The sequence below is a fragment of the Kogia breviceps genome, chromosome 9 (assembly GCF_026419965.1).
Source record: "Kogia breviceps isolate mKogBre1 chromosome 9, mKogBre1 haplotype 1, whole genome shotgun sequence".
In the NCBI taxonomy this organism is placed as follows: Eukaryota; Metazoa; Chordata; class Mammalia; order Artiodactyla; family Physeteridae; genus Kogia; species Kogia breviceps.
This window is the reverse complement of record NC_081318.1, coordinates 19992605-20013692: the sequence shown is the minus strand read 5'-3', so window position 1 is coordinate 20013692 and position 21088 is coordinate 19992605. Positions and strand designations below refer to the sequence as shown.

At 38.2% G+C, this 21088-nt stretch overlaps 1 protein-coding gene across 11 annotated transcripts in view; it reads right to left on the bottom strand.

Annotated features, from left to right (window-relative positions):
- CHCHD3 (coiled-coil-helix-coiled-coil-helix domain containing 3) overlaps positions 1-21088 on the bottom strand; it is a 429385-nt gene that overhangs the window by 347268 nt on the left and 61029 nt on the right. The window lies entirely within an intron of this gene.

The window sequence follows — 21088 nt, the reverse complement described above, 5'->3', positions numbered from 1 at the left end:
ACAGAGGGTTTTTTTTTTTTTTAATCTGTGTGAGACACATAAAACTAGTTAAATAACTCACATAGCTCAAGAATTTAACAATCGAGGGAATGATCATTTTGTCAATGTCCTGTATGTATGACAGTGAAGAGGTACCACTTGTCTGTGAAGACCAATTTCACTTCCTTCCTTACCATGAGAAGGCACTGTAATCTGAAGTTCCTTGTCGTGTTCAAATGGAGGTAGCCTTCTGTTTTATACCTGCGGAGGCTCAGTGCTTCAACTCAAGATCTTGCCCATAGTAATGTGCCACCTTTAAGTGGCTACTCTTTGGCCCATTTGTTTTACTATTACAAACGTACCTAGTTAGGTAAAAATAGATGAACAGGGACATATGACATCATTTTTACAAAACACTTAAATCCTAGCCTTAACCCTTTTTATACTTCAAGCCACAACCATTGAAGAATCCTGATGAAAATAACTTCCATCAGAAAATCAACACTTAGAATTTTGGACCGAGAAGATACTTTAAAGATTTAATAGGAGAATTCATTTACTGCTGAGGAAAAACTATAAAACAACACCATACCCATCAATTTACATAGATATATATATATCAGTCTATTCATCTATTATGTACTGAACTGTGTCCCTCCCAAAATTAATATGTTGAAGCCCTAACCCCTATTACCTTAGAAGTTACCCATGTACCTTAGAAAGTTATTGACAATAATCCAAAATGATCTGACAAGTATTTACTAGGTGCCTAAACTCTGATGGCGCTCACTCAGTAACAAAAAGACTACACACTCCATCCTACTAACCACTGCTAAAACTAATGAAAATACTAGCTAAATAAACAGACGTAATAAGGCAGGGTCACCTGGGCATAATGCAACTCAGCACTGGTTTTATTACTATAGTCCCAAAATTTGCAACAATGACACAAAAGCAGAGACTCATATTGTAGTGAGTTAACTAGCACAATTTCTTGAAGGTAATTTGGCAACAATAATATTCTGTATAACCTTTGACCTAGTAATTTCACTTATAAAAATTTACCCTAAGGAAATAATACTGGATATGTGTAAATTTAATAACAAGGATATTCAAAGCACTGTGTTCGTAATAGTGACACATGTTGAACCATTTATTTGGAAGCCTCAAGGTCTTATATAAAAGTGAACTACCATGAAATTACCTATTGACAAAACATGTCCATGATATAGCTTAATGATAAAAATAAAGCAGCTCAGAAAAATAGGGACAATATGACACCACTTCTGTTATTTTCCCCCTTCAAATGTATGCCTGTGTACCAAAATATTTACAACAATTCTGTGTGAATTAGTAGGATTATGGCCACTTTCATCTTCTTTATTTTGTTTAGCTGCATATCTCTAATTTTCTATACAGTGTATGTTATCTTTGTAATTAGAAGAAACACTTCCTGTTACAATACTATCATGCGCCTTGTTATTTTTGCTTTTATCCATAGATATGCTTAGTTACTAAGAAAATACTATGGATGAGGTTATGTTAGAACACAGAAAAGCAGGCCAGGCTGCAATAAAAAATCAACTATGGGACAAGGTAAGAGAAAAAAGCAGAAACATTCTAGAAGTAGTCGGGGCAGGGTCGGTGCTCAGAAACAATTCCCCTTATAGAGTACCTGAGAGGCACAAGAAGGTGGCTGTCCCACAGCTGCTAACTCCAGACCCCTGCGGCATTTAAAGACTCGACCCCGAGCTGTACCTCTGTTGAGCCCTCTGTCTCTCTGCAATGCTACGATACATATCTCCCAATGTTCTGATTCTTTTAGTTTCTTGATTAATTTATTTGCCCTTTCAAAATGTCCTCTAATTCATTACAGCCTTCCTGGAATTGCTGTCTAGCTTCTCAACATGTGATATCAGATGTCCCATAAACAACAGGACTATTATATTAAAGCCGTGAATTAGATCCAAGCATCCTATTTCTCCCCAGGCCTATTAACTTGATGTTCTACAGGCAGAATCTCACTTAATTTGCCATTTACAGGATAACCTTTCCAGGTGTATCTTTCAAATCCTTCCTGCTGTTCTGGATACCTCTTAATATCTGTATGTTGGGAAAAATCATCTGAATGAGGTAAGAAAATTAATCCTGTTTTTTTCCTAATGGAAGAAAACTGGAGGAGATGAGCACACAGTGCCATCAATTCATGACTGGACAAAACTCTTAAGAGGACTGCCTTCCTAAGGGAAGTACAAATGGCCCCTCACTGTGAAAAGCAATGAATATTTCTGTCTTTGAAATGACCAGATTGGGTGGTCAGAAGGCTCAGGTACGGAGATTACCTTTTCTTCGACATTTTGCATTAGTTATACAGTAAAAGACAACTGTCTTCAGGCACAGAACTGTCACCAAACGTTCCCAGACGTGGCAGTTTAGACTACTGATGGTTTGCAGGATTCGGAAAAAAAAAAAAAAAAAAAAAAAAAAGAAAAATCAAAATGAAGACTCTTCTGTCTTCTACACACGTGCAGAAAAGCAAGAAAGCCTAATTCGGGGGGTGGAGGGGCACATACATATGTAAAAGCAAGGCTAAGCATATTTTCAATAAAAGTAGATTTAAAAATCACTTTCTCACCTTTATAACATCTCTCAGTATCATAACTGAGAAAGAATGATGTACATTAAATACATAAAGATAACACCAGTCAGACATAAAAAATGCCCAAGACAAATTTAAATGACCATCATAATAAAGAATCTGTTCTTTTCTTTTTGTATTCCCCCTAGGATTCTGTCAGTAAACTAGAATAAACATGTTATTAAAAGAGAATCAATAGAAGGCTTTAAAATATACACTACCACAAAAGGTCAAGCCCTGGGATCGATTTTAATATAACATTTTTGTGCAGCTTCCCAAAGGGTTCTTTTCTAATATTGTTCTTCATTTTTCTCTCACTTTGTTCCCTGACTGGTGAATGTGTCGTTCTTGTCTGCAAAAGGCTGTCTAAGGCTGAGTTTGCTGAGTGTGTGTCATGCCTATGAAAAGCTGCTAGAAAATGAGAAAAAAAAAAAAAAACACATTTAAAGGTAGTGAGAGGATGGATACAAGAGAGGATGAAGCACAAGGCAATGTTCAACTCACAAACTGTACAGGAACACTGAAACTCAGAACAATCTGCCATCACAGGCTGCCCTGGGCTTTTGCGTCCCCTGATACCTTGGGTGAGCACTGATTCCTGGGAGGCAGGAAGGCCAAAGAAAGCAGAATAAGTTCAGGTTTCAACCAAAAACTCTCACCACACCAGGTAACGGATGCAGATTTTCAATAAGCAAATCCATGTGACTCCTGGCTCCTATGAACTTAAAGGACCAAATTTTCAAAGGAAAAGTGGATGCCATCGACAGGATTCATGGGAACTAATCAGAGGTATAGGCTTCCTGACTTCTGTCCCAACTTTCAAGGCTCAGAGACAGATAAATCACACTCTGGTCCAGTCTCATATAAATATGAATGCACAGGCTTCCCTGGTGGCGCAGTGGTTAAGAATCTGCCTGCCAGTGCAGGGGACACGAGTTCGAGCCCTGGTCCGCGAAAATCCCACATGCCGCAGAGCAACTAAGCCCGTGCACCACAACTACTGAGCCTGCGCTCTAGAGCCCGTGAGCCACAACTACTGAGCCCGCGTGCCACAACTACTGAAGCCCATGAGCCCAGAGCCTGTGTTGCGCAACAAGAGAAGCCACCGCAGTGGGAAGCCCGCACACCACAACGAAGAGTAGCCCCCGCTCGCCGCAGCTGGAGAAAACCCACACACAGCAACAAAGGCCGAACGCGGTCAAAAATAACTAACTAACTAAATAAATAAATAAATAAATAAATAATGCAGGGACTTCCCTGGTGGTCCAGTGGGTAAGACTTCACGCTCCCAATGCAGGGAGCCGGGGTTCAATCCTTGGTCAGGGAACTAGATTCTGCATGCCTCAACAAAGATCCTGCGTACCACAACTAAGACCGGATGCAGCCAAAATAAATAAATATTTTTTATAAATAAATATGAATGCATGACACAGTATATATTTTACATGTTCCTAGTTATAAATTCTATGTTTTGGGTTGCCAATAAAAACAGTCCAAAGCCCAGATTATATTCTCATAATGTCAGTTTTTTACTTTCAGACAACACTCAGCAACCGTCTCAGGACAAGACAAAAAAATAGATTATTTCTGCCTAAGTCACCACAAACCAGAGAAGTTGTTGCCTCTGGAGTTAAAAATGCAGTCCCCCTATCAAAAAATGGATGCCAACTAAGCCTGCTAGACGGGAAGATGTGAACTGCAGCTGCTCCCTAAGAACCAAGAAAGCCTGAAGTGTTGGGAAAGAGGCGTGGGCTTGGAGTAAAAGAGAACTGGGCTTAAATCCTGAAGCTGGCTTTGGTCAGTAGCATAGCCTTGGGCCAGGAATTTAGCCTCTCCCAATGGCATTCTGATTGTGAAGTAAACCCACAAAGAGCAGAGCTACCACAGCCACTTCTCCTCGGTTGTGAGGGTGGGGGGCGGGGGGGGCGGGTATTTTGGGTCTGGGGGAATCTAATATGAGGGGCATCATCCTGCAGGCTACCACCTAGGCTAAGGCAGGCCTCGTCAGAAGGCTCTTGGCAAGTTCGGAGCTAGTGTGTACAAATGTACCAGCACAGCACCTGATAAACAGTAGGCAATCATTCAATGGTAGTTGCTGTCATATGATGCTCCTGCCTCTTTTTCCTTTTGGACAAAGTCTATCCCATTTTAATCTATTTACCACAACCATAAAGTACTGTTGTAATTTAGTGATGCTTTTTTTTTTTTTTTTTTTTTGCAGTACGTGGGCCTCTCACTGTTGTGGCCTCTCCTGTTGCGGAGCACAGGCTCTGGACGCGCAGGCTCAGCGGCCATGGCTCACGGGCCCAGCCGTTCCGCGGCACGTGGGATCTTCCCGGACCGGGGCACGAACCCGCGTCCCCTGCATCGGCAGGCGGACTCTCAATCACTGCGCCACCAGGGAAGCCCTAGTGATGTATTCTTGTTGGCACTTACTATATGACAACGAGTTTTGCCCTCAGAGACCTTTATATTCCAGTTGGAGGAGAACAGTCAATAAACAGATAAAGTGCTAAAGAAACAAGGCAGAGAAAGGACAGCTACAGTGAGAGGACAGGAAAGAGAATGACTAAACAAGGCAATCAGGGAAAGCCTCTCTGCGGGGTTATTTGAGAAGAACCCTAAATAGTAAGAGGGAGTCAGCCATGCAAAATATGAAATACAAGTATTCTAGGCAAAGAACTATGCAGGCACAAACAGGTCTGGCAGCTGCTACAGCTGAAAGGAAAAACGGGAGGGTGGTAAGAGATGAGGCCCGAGTGTATAAACACAAAGGGCGGCAGAGGACCAGAAGATCAAGGGAAAGATCTGGATTTTATGCTAAATCTAATGAAATGCCATTAAAGGATTTTAAGCAAATAAACTGCCATGATCCCAAAGGCATTTTTTTAAAGCACACTAACACTGCTTTGTGGAGAGCAGGATCTGGGGGACAGGACTGGCTCCCTGCATGGAGACTTTACAGTAGCTCAAGTGAGAAATGATAATGACTTAGACCAGGGTTTCTCATCCAAGGCACTACTGACATTTGGACCAAACAATTCTTTGCTGTGGGGGGGCTGCCCTGTGTTGGAGGATGTTTAATAGCATCCCTGGCCTCTACCCACTAGACAGATGCCAGAAGCATCCTCCAAGTGGTGACAACCTTAAAGGTCTCCAGATGTGGAGACCAAATGACCCGTGGAGGCAGCGCTGGGGAGAGGGGGCAAAATCCCCCTCGGCTGAGAACCAGTTGGCTTAGACTAAGTAAGGAAAGAAATGCGTGAGAGTCATGAATTTGCAATGTATTTGAAAAGCAGAAACATAAAGGCAAGAAGGAGGGAGCAAGAATAATCAATAATCGAAGTTCTGGTGTTACTCTCAATTTGTTAGACTAAGTTTTCAATAGTTTGAGGAAAGTGCTTTCTAAGTCAAATCTACCTGGGGCTGTACAAAGAAGTTAAGTCACAGAAACTCACTTGGACAATAGTTTGGGCCCCTTTTCTTTAAGTCTATAAAAACTGAATTGTACAGCTGACAGGTATATTCATAAAGAAATACATAATTTCCAACATTTTAGAAATGTTCACAAAGAAATACATAATTTCCAACATTTTAGAGCAAAATCCACAGGAATATTAACTTTCACCCACTATTTGACAGGATTTTGACAGTTTTATTTCAAAATAGTCATGTGAATTAAAAACAACAAAAATACCCCCAAAATCCCTTCATTGTGACTTCTTTTCAAAACTAAATTCCTTATTTAGTGAGCTCCACAATCAAGGCAAAATTGTACTAAAACCTGAAAAACATAAATCTTCAGTAAAACACATCAAAAGAGCCTTAGATACAGCATTCATACTAACATATAATAGGTGGCCTCCCTGTTGGACCAGAAAACAATTTAGCCTCTGAGATACAGTCTAGCAGAGTGATGATGAGTGTGGCTTCAGGTTCCAGACTGCTTGGGTTCAAATCCCAACTCCTCTATTTTCTGGGTATGTGACTAGAAGCAAGTATGAACCTGTGTTTCAGCCACCTCATCTATGAAGTGAGGGTACCAGCAGATCAGAACCTGCCTCATAGGGTGGCTGTGAGGATTAAATGATCATTACGTGCAAAGTGCTTGGACAAGTGCCTGGGATAAAGAAAGCGTTCAAAAACTGTTAGCTATTACTACTACTTATTATTGCTTATTATTAAATGTTATTGCTATTAGTATTACTTCTTAGGTAAAGTCTTCTTAAATAGTGTATATCATCAGATTTTAAGTCTACTCAAGATCTGCTTATTCTGCACATAGGGAGAGGACCACACTATATGATTGGGTGGGGAAAAAAAAACAAGCTATACAACATTATTACTTCAATCTCATTTTGTTTAAGAAACAAACTATACAAAACACTGTTAAGAATACATTTCCCTTAGGGTAAAATATGTGAATGATTTTAAGGGGGAAGAGCAGGGTAATGGAGGAGAAGGGGAAAGATGACTTTTTATGCTTGTATATTATCTGAATTTCTTTGATATGTATTTCTTTTGTAATTTTTAAAAATAAATCAACATTATCCATATTTTCAGTAGTTTGAGAAATGACCTTTCTAGATCAAACCTACCACATTCTGTAGCAATAATGAAAATTGCAGGAACTGTTGAGTAATGGTTTTTAAATTAATAGATATTTCCCATATTAAATTAGTGGTTTCAAGTGACTTTTTTGGTTTTGTTTTGATTTGGTTTGTTTTTAATCCATCAACCTATCAGGAAAGCAAAACTGTAATCTATCGTTTTTGTTTTTGTTTTTTTGCGCGGTACGCGGGACTCTCACTGTTGTGGCCTCTCCCGTTGCGGAGCACAGGCTCCGGACGCGCAGGCTCAGCGGCCATGGCTCACGGGCCCAGCCGCTCCGCGGCATGTGGGATCTTCCCGGACCGGGGTACGAACCCGCGTCCCCTGCATCGGCAGGTGGACTCTCAACCACTGCGCCACCCAGGAAGCCCTATGGATTTTTTTAAGGGATTTTTGTTTTACTCCAATAATCATTCACAAAATGGCACCAGGAAATGAAGAATTTAAGAGATCTATTCTTAGAAGTTGTGAAGGAACTCAAATTTAAATCATTAACTGAAACATTTACAGGATTAACCTCTATTTTTATACTTTATACTTGATGCCAAAAATCACACCAAAGTCATTCTAAGGGAATAACTTGCAAAAATTTCCAAATGAACCGGTTTAAGCCTGGAGGAGCTACATAGTGTATATGTAAGGAAACAACTGTCAATAATACGTATATAACTAATAAATTGTCCCTGTGCTAGCTGCACATTACTCCGTGGAGGAATTCCATATTTGAGTTCCAAAATCACACTGTCCCAGCAGCTAGATTTTTTCATTGATTTAAAACCATGTCAGTTTGTGGACGAAATGTGACAACATCAAAATACTCTATCACATAAAACGCAAATAGTAACAAATACTACAAACCAAAACCCAACAAGTGAAGCAACACAACCAATACAAAATAAGAAAATGAGTCCAAGTTTCTTTAAAAAAAAAAGAAAAAAGGCTAAGAATGAATACAGAAGGAGAAATCCAAAATGATTTCCACTTCACGATCATCTACTAAAGTAAGTGCTGTGCCTCTTTATTGCTTCCCGCACAGGGGAAGGACCCGATTGCTCCAGAGAACCCTGCAGAGCACTACCGGGCACATGTGTGCCTGCCTCACTGATTGGAAGCAGCACTTGCCTCTAAAGTTCATGAGGCAGGGGCCCATCTGCTTCCACACACCCCACCCTGCTGGGCTATTAAGAAAAATGTCCCAATCCTAAGCTAGCAAGAAATTCAAAGTGCCACCATCACTGAAAACGTGGACACAAACGAGCATTTAATAGTAAGTTATAGCCAACGTGAATAAAGAATATTAACTTTAAAACACAAATTCTCCAAAGATTTTGGTACTAAGATAAAGGAAGTTTTAAAAATATCATCCAGAGCAGCTGCACAGATCTAATAACCAGGAGCACACAATCGAGATCATTTCTAAAAGATCTTTTATTTACTTAATGGTTTAGAGGTGAAAGCCCAAGCAAATGTTTGTTACCTTTTCTCACAACTGTAAATGAAAAACTTTAAAGAGAGTATTCCCTATACACAGAGAAAGGTAATACTGCAGGATGGTAAAATGCATGAACTTGACAGAGACTTCAGTTCAAACCCCAGGCTCTCCACTTACCAGATATGACCTTGGGTAAGTTTCTTCTTTACCTCTCCCTTTCCTCACTTATAAAGTGTGGACAATAGAGGTGCTGTGAGGATGAAGTGAGTTAAAATATATAAAGTGCTCAGAAAATACAAGAATCCAACACCTATTTTTTTTTCATGTTTTCATTTCAGTTGGGCACATGGGTCCTGTACTCCGAAATGGTTTTCATAACATAATGTGACCCCAGCGTGTGTATTCTATGTGTATGCCATCTATGAACTGTGAAGAAAGTTTTCATCAAAGACAAATGACAGCTGCTCTGGATAAGAATGGGATGCAAAAGAATATGGGTTCTCTCAAAAAATATTTATTGGGAACTTAAGATGAGCTACTCGTTTTTAAGGGTTTTCTGCAACCAGGAAAGGGAGCGGGAGGTTTACTTAAACAGGAAAATGTGCCAATGTTTAGAAATATGATACTGCTGAGATAAAATTTACATCTGAATTATAACTATGTTGCCCGCACTCCGTTACAGCTAGCGGCTCACTGGCAAACCTGCTGAGGTAAGGAGAGGAAGTGGAGAGCCCTGTGTATTTCTCCCCAGTTGCAGGGGGAACTGCCAAAGGAGGGTCTCACCCTGCTACCCTGCTCCCAACAAGGCATTCATCACCAGCAGGGTCAGCACATGGCTCCCAGAAGGCCCAGGAATGACAGCTCAGCAGGGTAAGACCCAGCCTACATGGACCACTGTCCATAAGTACAGACTTCTGGACGCAAGGAAACAGACATGAGGCCACTGCCCACTCACCTTCTAAAACGGAAACTGAACTGAGTCTCTCCAACAAATGCTGTTTGGAAAAGAAAAGTCTACTCCTCACAAATGAAGTGTCCCAATGTGAGAGAAAATTATTCTGACCAGAAGTTTCTCAAACTAAGCTCTATACTTCCCAGGTTTCTAGCAAGGGAAAAAGTGTGGGAAATGGCTGACAGAGCTCTAAATCCCTAGTCCTAGCTATAACCAGATGGCACTTGAAGCAGTTCTGTATCAGAGCTCTGTTGGGTTTCCTCTGAATAAATGTTTACAGGGTGATGGGACGCAATATGATTCTATCACCTCAGCAACAGAGTACAGGGCTCTGGGGAAGGCAGCCCAATTCAAGTCCTGCTTCCACTGCTGACCGAGAACTTCACATATGTCTACTTGGGTTATCTGTTTTTTATAAAACAGTGATAACACTGACAAAAAAACATTAATAGTTTATGTGAAGAATAATGAATGATTTACAGAGTATATTACAATGTCCGCTCCCCCTGAGATTTTTCTGGGTAATGGAGAAACTTCAACAAGAACTACAACAACTATAGGACACTCAGAAACCAATTCCTAGAAACTTCCAAATGCGGAAACCAACTTTGGCACAAATTACTTCAAACACTTGCTTCATGAGAGAAAACACTGTAATTACTGTCAAAAGAAACATCTGAACAAGAAGTGGCTGAACATCACAGCTGCTATTACAACCAATAAAAAAAAAGTTACAGATTTCTACAGCATGCTTGATTGATTCTGGTTTTCCAGGTTTAAGATTCCTACATGTAAAAATAGCTTCTTGAACAGAATTCAGGATAGGAGTCTACAACAGCATAACATCAATAGGAAAGACAACTGGATTTGTTAAAAGTAAAGAGATGTGAATAAAACATACACTGGATAATCCAACCTTCTGTAATTGTTGGTTATAGAAAGCACTTGTCTCTATTAAAAACAGAAAAGAGCCACTTGAAGAAAAAAGAAGAACGTAGCAGATGGCTAAAGATTCCAATACTTAGTACATACATAGTACTTCCAGTCATCTCCCAGTGAAAAGTACTGGGTGGTTAGGATGTGATCTATTACATTCCAAATGAGTTAGGGCTTTACCTTTAAGCATAATGGAATAGAAAAGTTAAAGGAATGAAACCACAGCAACACAACATTTAAAAGAAAAAAACAGCTTTAATGAGGTTAATAAAATAATTAATCTAATATATTGAGATTTTTATACTACAGAAGGATCTCTTAAATGTCAGAGCACATAAAGAAATATTTTCCAGATAATGCCAGTCAACCATCCACTGCCCCTACTGGAGCCAGACACTGGGGAATCTGCTCACAACACAGCAGGGTACAAACTTCTGTAATCACCTTCTGTGCAAATATTTGTAAATTAGAAGTGAGATTCATTGCCTGTGACAGTTGTGAGGACCGTGAGAAAATATTGACTGCTAACTCATCTTTTAAGGTCACTTAAAAACTACATTTTTATGATAAAAGCCACTGATAAGTATTAGTGGATCAACAGAACTTGTTCCCTGAAAGTTGGTTTTTTTTTTTTTCTAATTACTATATACCTAGAGATGACCTGCAGGTTGAAGGTATGTAATTTCATAACAACTGTGTAATATGTGTCGATGACTAGAAAACATTTAACACTACACTAATTTGAAACAAAGATTTATAACAAGTCTCTAGTATCTATAGTCCTTGGTTAATGTCTAATTTGGAAAAGCATAGTTTTTTTGTTTTTAACATAATGTGAAATGTATATGCATATGTATACAAAGTAGACTGCCCTTCCCAGGACAATGTCAAGATTTTCCAGTCCGAATGATTCATTCAATCATTCAATTGAACAAATATTTGTGAGAGTTTACCATGTAAAAGATACCACACTAGGTAGATGATTTCTTACATTATGTATTTTCAATGTGACACTAGGCCCCCCAAACACTGTTTTTCTATATTGGATTCTTTCCTCCTTCCTTTTTCAGCTTTTTCCTCCAAAGGCAAATAATATCAAATAATAAAATTTAAATGAATTATTATATATAGTGGATTTAAACAGAAGACACCATCCCTATGAATATCACCTTTACTATGAGAAACTAAGAAGTATTGATACAAACAAGTTTTAAGCCTTTATTTGATGACGTAAGTCCTTATTTGATGTGATAAATGGAAAAATAAATGGACTGTGCTATACTCTAACTTAACCACACAGCTGATAAAATTTATGACTAATTTATTAAACCAAATTATTTTGAGTCTCACAAATCTAATGTAATTGTTCAAGTAACTAAAAATGGGGTAAAATCTCAACTAACATCCACCTAAAAACAGCAAGCAAGTAATCTTGGTTGATGTACAGCTAGTTACAACATCAAGTAGCTATTCCCTTTCTTCTTGGCTTCTTGAAAAAGCTTATTAAAATGGAGGCAACTTTCACTTGCCTTTATAGGTATAGAGGTGAAATTCAAATGCCAAAGGTCAGAGGTGAGAAGTAGTCACATTTTTCTTGCTGTCAGAGACTGACTTTTGGAGGTAGGGCACAGGAGAGAAGTAAATCACATTTTAAAAGTCTACACTCAAACTGTAGCATATTGCATCCTTGCTATACTGGCCAGCTATAGTTGCAACACATTATGGTCAGCTATAATCCAAAACACACAATAGAGTATCACAGCAAAAACAGACTGCTGACATGAGCATTTAATTTGCTCTTGACTCTCAATACACCAAACAACTATTCCATCCATTATATGTTGTGATAAGCAAACCTACGATTCCAAATTAGATCCAACAATTTCAGTGTGTGTGCTGAATTTATGTCAGTGATTTTGGAAGGCATCAAATCACTCAAGATTCTCATAAAACAGAATCAGATCTAAGATAAATTGAATTGAGATTCCATGTGTAAATGTTTTTTAGAAATGAGAATATAACATATACAGTCATAGTGCTTACAATTAACTACGTCATTGCTGTGGCCCTAGTAGAAACCTCCTACTCGAAAGCAACTTTTATTAGGCCACATCTGCATGTTAGTTTTAAAGAAGTGGAAACTTGGATACACAACAACGTCCTACTATACAGCACAGGGAACTGTATTCAATATCCTGTGATAAACCATAATGGAAAATAATATAAAAAACAATGTATATATGTATAACTGAATCACTTTGCTGTACAGCATAAATTAATACAACACTGTAAATCAACTATACTTCAATTTAAAAAATAAATGAAAAATAAACAAGTGGAAACTTAAAGGACTTCAGGTAAACTCTAAATGGCCTAATAAAGTATCTTCCGTTTAAATGATTTCTGAATGGGTTCTAAACATGTATGGCATGACCAGTCAGAGACGCTGTAAAAGGATTTCTGAATTAGGTAAGAGATGAGGCAGACACTCAAGAAATCATTTCCAGATAACTACCCTAAATGTGAATGGATTAAATACTCCAAGCAAAATACAATGACTGGCTGAATGGATACAAAAACAAGACCCATATATATGCTGTCTACAAGAGACCCACTTCAGAACAAGGGACACATACAGACTGAAAGTGAGGGGATGAAAAAAGATATTTCATGCAAATGGAAATCAAAAGAAAGCTGGAGTAGCAATTCTCATACCAGAGAATATAGACTTTAAAATAAAGACTATTACAAGAGATAAGGAAGGACACTACATAGGATCAATCCAAGACAAAAACGTAACAAATATAAATATTTATGCACCCAACATAGGAACACCTCAATACATAAGGCAAATGCTAACCATAAAAGGGGAAATTGACAGTAACACAATAATAGTGGGGGAATTTAACACCCCACTTACAACAATGGACAGATTATCCAGAGAAAATAAATAAGGAAACACAAGCTTTAAATGACACAATAGACCAGATAGATTTAATTGATATTTATAGGACATTCCATCTGCAAGTGGAAGAATACACTTTCTTCTCAAGAGCACATGGAACATTCTCCAGGACAGATCACATCTTAGGTCACAAATCAAACCTTGGTAAATTTAAGAAAACTGAAATCCTATCAACCATCTTTTCCAACCACAATGTTATGAGATTAGAAATCAATTACAGGAAAAAAAACTGTAAGAAACACAAACACATGGAGGTTAAACAATATGCTACTAAATAACCAAGAGATCACAAAAGAAATCAAAGAGGAAATCAAAAAATACCTAGAGACAAATGACAATGAAAACACAATGACCCAAAATGTATGGGATGCAGCTAAAGCAGTTCTAAGAAGGAAGTTTATACCAATACAATCCTACCTCAAGAAGCAAGAAAAATCTCAAATGAACAATCTAACCTTACACCTAAAGGATCTGGAAAAAGAAGAAAAAAAAAACCCCCAAAGTTAGTAGAAAGAAAGAAATCATAAATATCAGAGAAGAAATAAATGAAATAGACAAAAAGAAAACAATAGCAAAGATCAATAAAACTAAAAGCTGTTTCTTTGAGAAGATAAACAAAATTGATAAACCTTTACCCAGACTCATCAAGAAAAAGAGGGAGAGGACTCAAATCAATAAAATTAGAAATGAAAAAGGAGAAGTTACAACAAACACTGCAGAGATACAAAGGATCATGAGAGCAACTACATGCCAATAAAATAGAGAACCTGGAAGAAATGGACAAATTCTTAGAAAGGTAGAACCTTCCAAGACTGAACCAGGAAGAAATAGAAAATATGAACAGACCAATCACAAGTAATGAAATTGAAACTGTGATTAACAATCTTCCAACAAACAAAAGACCAGGACCAGACAGCTTCACAATAGAACTCTATCAAACATTTAGAGAAGAGCTAACACCCATCCTTCTCAAACTCTTCCAAAAAACTGCAGAGGAAGGAACACTCCCAAACTCAGTCGATGAGGCCACCATCACCCGGATACCAAAACCAGACAGACACTACAAAAAAAGAAAATTATAGACCAATATCACTGATGAATACAAACGCAAAAATCCTCAACAAAATACTAGCAAACAAAATCCAACAACACATTAAAAGGATCAGACACTATGATCAGGTGGGATTATCCCAGGGATGCAAAGATTATTCAATATATGCAAATAAATCAATGTGATATACCATATTAAAGTGAAGAAATAAAAACCATATTATCATCTCAATAGATGCAGAAAAAGCTTTTGACAAAATTCAACACCCATTTATGATAAAAACTCTACAGAAAGTGGGCATAGAAGGAAGCTACCTTAACATAATAAAAGCTTTATATGACAAACCCACAGCAAACATCATTCTCAATGGTGAAAAACTGAAAGCATTTCCTCTAAGATCAGGAACAAGACAAGGATGTCCACTCTTGCCGCTATTATTCAACACACTTTTGCAAGTCCTAGCCACAGCAATCAGAGAAGAAACAGAAATAAAAGGGGACTTCCCTGGTGGTGCAGTGGTTAAGAATCTGCCTGCCAATGCAGGGGACACAGGTTTGAGCTCTAGTCAGGGAAGATCCCACATGCCGCGGAGCAACTAAGCCCGTGCGCCACAACTACTGAGCCTGTGCTCTAGAGCCCGCAAGCCACAACTACTAGGCCCGCGTACCACAACTACTAGGCCCGCGTGCCACAACTATTGAAGCCCGCGTACCTAGAGCCTGTGCTCTGCAACAAGAAAAGCAACCACAATAAGAAGCCCACGCACCACAACAAAGAGTAGCCCCCACTCGCCGCAACCAGAGAAGGCCTGCACGTAGCAACTTAGACCCAATGCAGCCAAAAATAAATAAATAAAAATAAATTTATTTTTTTAAAAAAGACATAAAAGGAATACAAATTGTAAAAGAAGTAAAACTGTCACTGTTTGCAGATGACATGATACTTACTATACAGAGAAAATCCTACTGATGCCACCAGAACACTACTAGAGTTAATCGATGAATCTGGTAAAGTTGCAGGATACAAAATTAATGCACAGAAATCTCGTGCACTCCTATACACTAACAATGAAAGGTCAGAATGAGAAATTAAGGAAACAATCTTATTCACCATTGCAACAAAAAGAATAAAATACCTAGGAATAAACCTACCTAAGGAGGTAAATGACCTGTACTCAGAAAACTGTAAGACACTGATGAAAGAAATCAAAGATGACACAAACAGATGGAGGGATATACCATGTTCTTGAATTGGAAGAATCAATATTGTGAAAATGACTATACTACCCAATGCAACCTACAGATTCAATGCAATTCCTATGAAATTACCAATGGCATTTTTCACAGAACTAGAACAAAAACTCTTAAAATTTGTATGGCGATACAAAAGACCCCAAATAGCCAAAGCAATCTTGGGCGGGGGGGGGGACGGAGCTGGAGGAATCAGGCTTCCTGACTTCAGACTATACTACAAAGCTACAGTAATCAAGACAGTATGGTACTGGCACAAAAACAGATATATATATCAATGGAACAGAATAGAAAGCCCAGAGATAAACCCACGCACCTATGATCAACTAGTCTTATGACAAAGGAGGCAAGGATATACAATGGAGAAAGGACAGTCTCTTCAATAAGTGGTGCTGGGAAAACCAGACAGCTAGATGTAAAAGAATGAAATTAGAACACTCCCTAACACCATACACAACAATAAACTCAAAATGATTAAAGATCTAAATGTAAGGCCAGACACTACAAAACGCAGAGGAAAACGTAGGAAGAACACTCTTTGACATAAATCACAAGATCCTTTTGACCCACCTTCTAGAGTAATGGAAATAAAAACAAAAGTAAACAAATGGGACCTAATGAAACTTAAAAGCTTCTGCACAGCGAAGGAAACCATAAACAAGACAAAAAGACAACCCTCAGAATGGGAGAAAATATTTGCAAATGAATCAATGGACAAAGGATTAATCTCCAAAATATACAAACAGCTCATGCAGCTCAATATTAAAAACACAACCCAATCAAAAAATGGGCAGAAGACCTACATAGACATTTCTCCAAAGAAGACATCCAGATGGCCAAGAGGCATATGAAAAGCTGCTCAACATCACTAATTATTAGGGAAATGCAAGTCAAAACTACAATAAGGTATCACCTCACACTGGTCAGAACGGCCATCATCGAAAAATCTACAAACAATAAATGCTGGAGAGAATGTGGAGAAAAGGAAACCCTCCTGCGCTGTTGGTGGAAATGTAAACTGATACAGCCACTATGGAGAACAGTATGGAGGTTCCTTAAAAAAGTAAAAATAGAATTACCATAAGACCCAGCAATCCCACTACTGGGCATATACCCAGAGAAAAACATAACTCAACAAGACACATGCACCCCAATGTTCACTGCAGCACTATTTACAATAGCCAGGTCATGGAAGCAACCTAAATGTCCATCAACAGACAAATGGATAAAGAAGATGTGGTACATATATACAACGGAATAGTACTCAACCATAAAAAGGAACGAAATTGGGTCATCTGCAGAGACATGGATGAACCTAGAGACTGTCATACAGAGCGAAGTCAGAAAGAGAAAAACAAATATTGTATATTAACACATATATCTGGAATCTAGAAAAATGGTACAGATGAACCGGTCTGCAAAGCAGAAATAGAGACACAGACATAGAGAACAAACGTATGGACAGCAAAGGAGGAAGTGGGGGTGGGATGAACTGGAAGATTGGGATTGACATATATACAGTAACTAATATGTATAAAATAGATAACTGATGAGAACCTGCTGTATAGCACAGGGAACTCCACTTTGCTGTACAGCAGAAAATAACACAACATTGTAAAACAACTATACCCCAATTTTAAAAAAATAAATAAATAATTTCCAACCTAACAGAGGTTATGGTCTAGAGTATGTACAGACTGCACTGACGAAATACAGTTCTAGGACCCTATCTGCCCACATTTCCACACGCCTGAAAGCACCTCACACTTGCAGTTTGCCAGCCTGGTCCTGAATAGTTGGCATAGCTTGCGCATAAGCATCAAAATTTGCAAAACTGGTGTCAGCAGCCTGGAAAAATCCCAGGTACAACAGCAGAATGCTGTGTCATCAAGGTTTTGATGGCACAGAATATGATACCGTGTGGAAAAACAAAGACATCAAGACCGTAAGTCACAGAACAATTTAGAAGAATTAGAACCAACATGAACAGGTTTTGAGTCCCTTAACCTTGGGTTTCTCACTATCAGCACTACTGACATTTTGGGCCAGATAATTCTTTGTTTTTTTGTGAGGTTTGTTTTTGTGGTTTTTTTTTTGGGGGGGGCGGTATCCTGTGCATTACAGAATGTTTAGCAGTATCCCTGGCCTCTACCCACTAGATGCCAGTAAGACCTAACTAGTTGTGACAGCCAAAAAAAGTCTCCAGACATTTTCATGTGTCCCCTGGAAACCAAAATCTCCCCTAGTTGACACCACTGCCTTAATCTATTTATTTCACTTACATTTTCCTTTTTATGAACATACAAGTGATAGGTTTTTAGAAATTCAAAGTCAGTCTTAATGAGCTCTTTCAATAAAAAAAATTCTAAGGTATAAACTACTGGGTTATTATTTGCAGCAATTTTTTTCTTAGTGGTACATCAAATACAATGCTTCTTAGAAATGGATGGCATCTTCAATTCAATGAAGTTCAGCCACCCACCATCCTTTCCCCTTTATCATGGAACCGTCATCCTGGGGAATTACTTCTTCCTCACTGTGTCAAGTTTTAAGTACTACCCAGTTCTTCCCTACCTAGTGGTTCTCTAGTCTTCCTTTTGATTCCTTTCAACTATCTAATATTTTTCTAAAAATTTCCTTGCTTCCCAAGTCGGCCAGAGTTAAGTTCCAGACTTTCAACCAAAAAAACCTAACTGAAACAAGGTCCTTATTTAAGCTAGCCTGACAGAAGGTATTTCAGAGTATTTCCCTGCCATGAAATTCACCAACCTATTAAAAATGTTGGTGCTTCTCCATACCATTCACCATATAGGTGGAGTGAATGGGATATAGATGAAACAAGAATTGTTGAAACAGTGTCATGGGGATTCACTGTACCCTTCTGTTTTTGAAGGTGTTTTAAAATGTCCATAATAAAAAGGTTAAAAATGATAACTATCCTATAAAGAAAAATATCACAATGGAAATAATTTCCAAAGTCCTTTCTGCATACGTTGGATCCCTTACACTTACATGTGCCTATGCCCCAATCTTAAGGGCTTAGGAACTTAACTACAGTTATGGGTACATCTGGGGTGAAAAGAGAAGACTTGGAAAGCCAGGCAGCCACTGACAGTCCAGGACACAAGGAACCATTTTCTAAAACTGCTTCCAAGGCTTTATTCAATTAAGGCAACAGATACAACTATCTATAAATGCTTTGTTTCTCCCAAAAGTTGCTTTTAAAAGACGGCACAGAAAACCTTCTTAATGCTTTTTCTGAAGTTTCTTCTCTGGTTGAAAAAAGAAAAAAAATAGCTATTGATTCTTCTAAGAACTATCATACAGATAAACCCATACTTTTTGATTCTAAGAACTATCATACAGATAAACACACACTTTTTGCCAAGGTTTGACAGCTAGAATTTTGCATGAAGAAGCCTTCAAACAAAACATTTTTTTAAAGAGAAAACAATAAAAAAGACTGTACCACCCTCTGCTCCCCTTAAAAGTGACAGAAAATAAATTCTTTATCAATAGTCATTTGTCCCAGGTTACAGCTAGGCTGCCAACCCCAGTCCACATGAGAGATGAAATCAGCCCTCACTGGCACTTTTTATCCATCTCATCTGCCCTTTACCTTTCATAGAACAGGAGAACAAATGGAAGCGAAGTCATGGAGGGGAAAAAAAAACCCACCACAGTGAGAATAACTGTAACAAGAGCCTGTACCATAGGGGAAGAACGGAAGACAAAGATTTCCTATGTGAAATATAATAAGCAAAGTAAATATGAAGGTCTAACCAAAAACTCCTTATTAAAATAAAATTCAATTAAAAGTAATAAAATGTCAAAGACAAGGAATTCTATCATAACACATTGATTTTCTCTGCTTCTTAATGAAAATGGTCTGAATTTTTTTTAATATTTTTACTTCACTATCTAATTATATACTCCATCAACCTAACCCCAATTAAATAATTATGAAGTGCTGTGTGGGAAACTATTGAAATATGTGTAGACACTTTTAGCAGTACTGACTACATCTTGATTTTTAAAACACTAAGCCATGAGCCTTCTCTCTTTCCTGAGAAAAATGGTGGTCTTCATGTACCGTAAAACTCATGTCCTGTTCTACACGTTTCAGGCAAATTGGACCTAGCTTATTTAGCACTTCGTCAAAGAGAAGAAATGTTAGAGAACATTTCATAAACCCTCACTTTAGAGTTGAAATATTTAAGGCCCAAAGAGGTTAAATTATACACTGAAGCCCCTATAGCCAGTGAAGACTAGAATCCAATTCAAAGATTCCTTACATTAGCTCTCTCAAGCAAACTAGTGAAGCAGTCCAAAACACACACACACACACACACAAACACACACACACACACACACACAATCTTACAAACCATCTACTGGTAGTAGTCCTTGTGCGTGTGAAAGATACTTGCATAATCATATATTAATAATGCTTTGTGCTATACAGAAATTTCAGAAATAGCACAGATGGGAAGCACTTGACTCTATCTTGGATTAAAATGTATCCACATATTTCTATGAGTAAGTATATACTTTAAGTCTTTAAAAAGTAGTACTTTTACCAAAAAAAAAAATTATCTATGCTGTTTTGAATATTGCTTTTCAGTTTACAGCCTTTCAACATCTTTTTGAATCAGCACGTAAGATCTACTTGACTGTCTAATATTCCATTGTAATAAAATTCCATGTACCATAATTCACTCATCCAGCCCTCCATGATGGGCATCTGGATTGCTTCCAGTTTTCTATTACAAAAACATTTCAGTGAACAATCTTTTAGCAGCTATTGTTAGTAGAAGTAGTAATAATGACAACAATAATATAGATGTATACAAAAAAATCTAGAGGAATGAAATGTTCAAGAGTAGTTATCTCTGTAGGATGAAATTACAGAGGATTTTGTTTTTTCAAACTTACACTTACCTGTAACATCTTTGATTTTTTTAAGTGAGCATACTAGTAATCAGTGCTACTTAATAACATGGGTATTATCTATAACATATAACATTCATTATTAGCTACAATATTGTTAACATTAATACCCATAGTAGATGATGTAATTTTCAATCATAAATATATTTATTAAAAAAACCTAGCCTGGGGCTTCCCTGGTGGCGCAGTGGTTGAGAGTCCGCCTGCCAATGCAGGGGATACGGGTTCGTGCCCCGGTCCGGGAAGATCCCACGTGCCGCGGAGCAGCTGGGCCTGTGAGCCATGGCCGCTGAGCCTGCGCTCCGCAACGGGAGAGGCCACAAC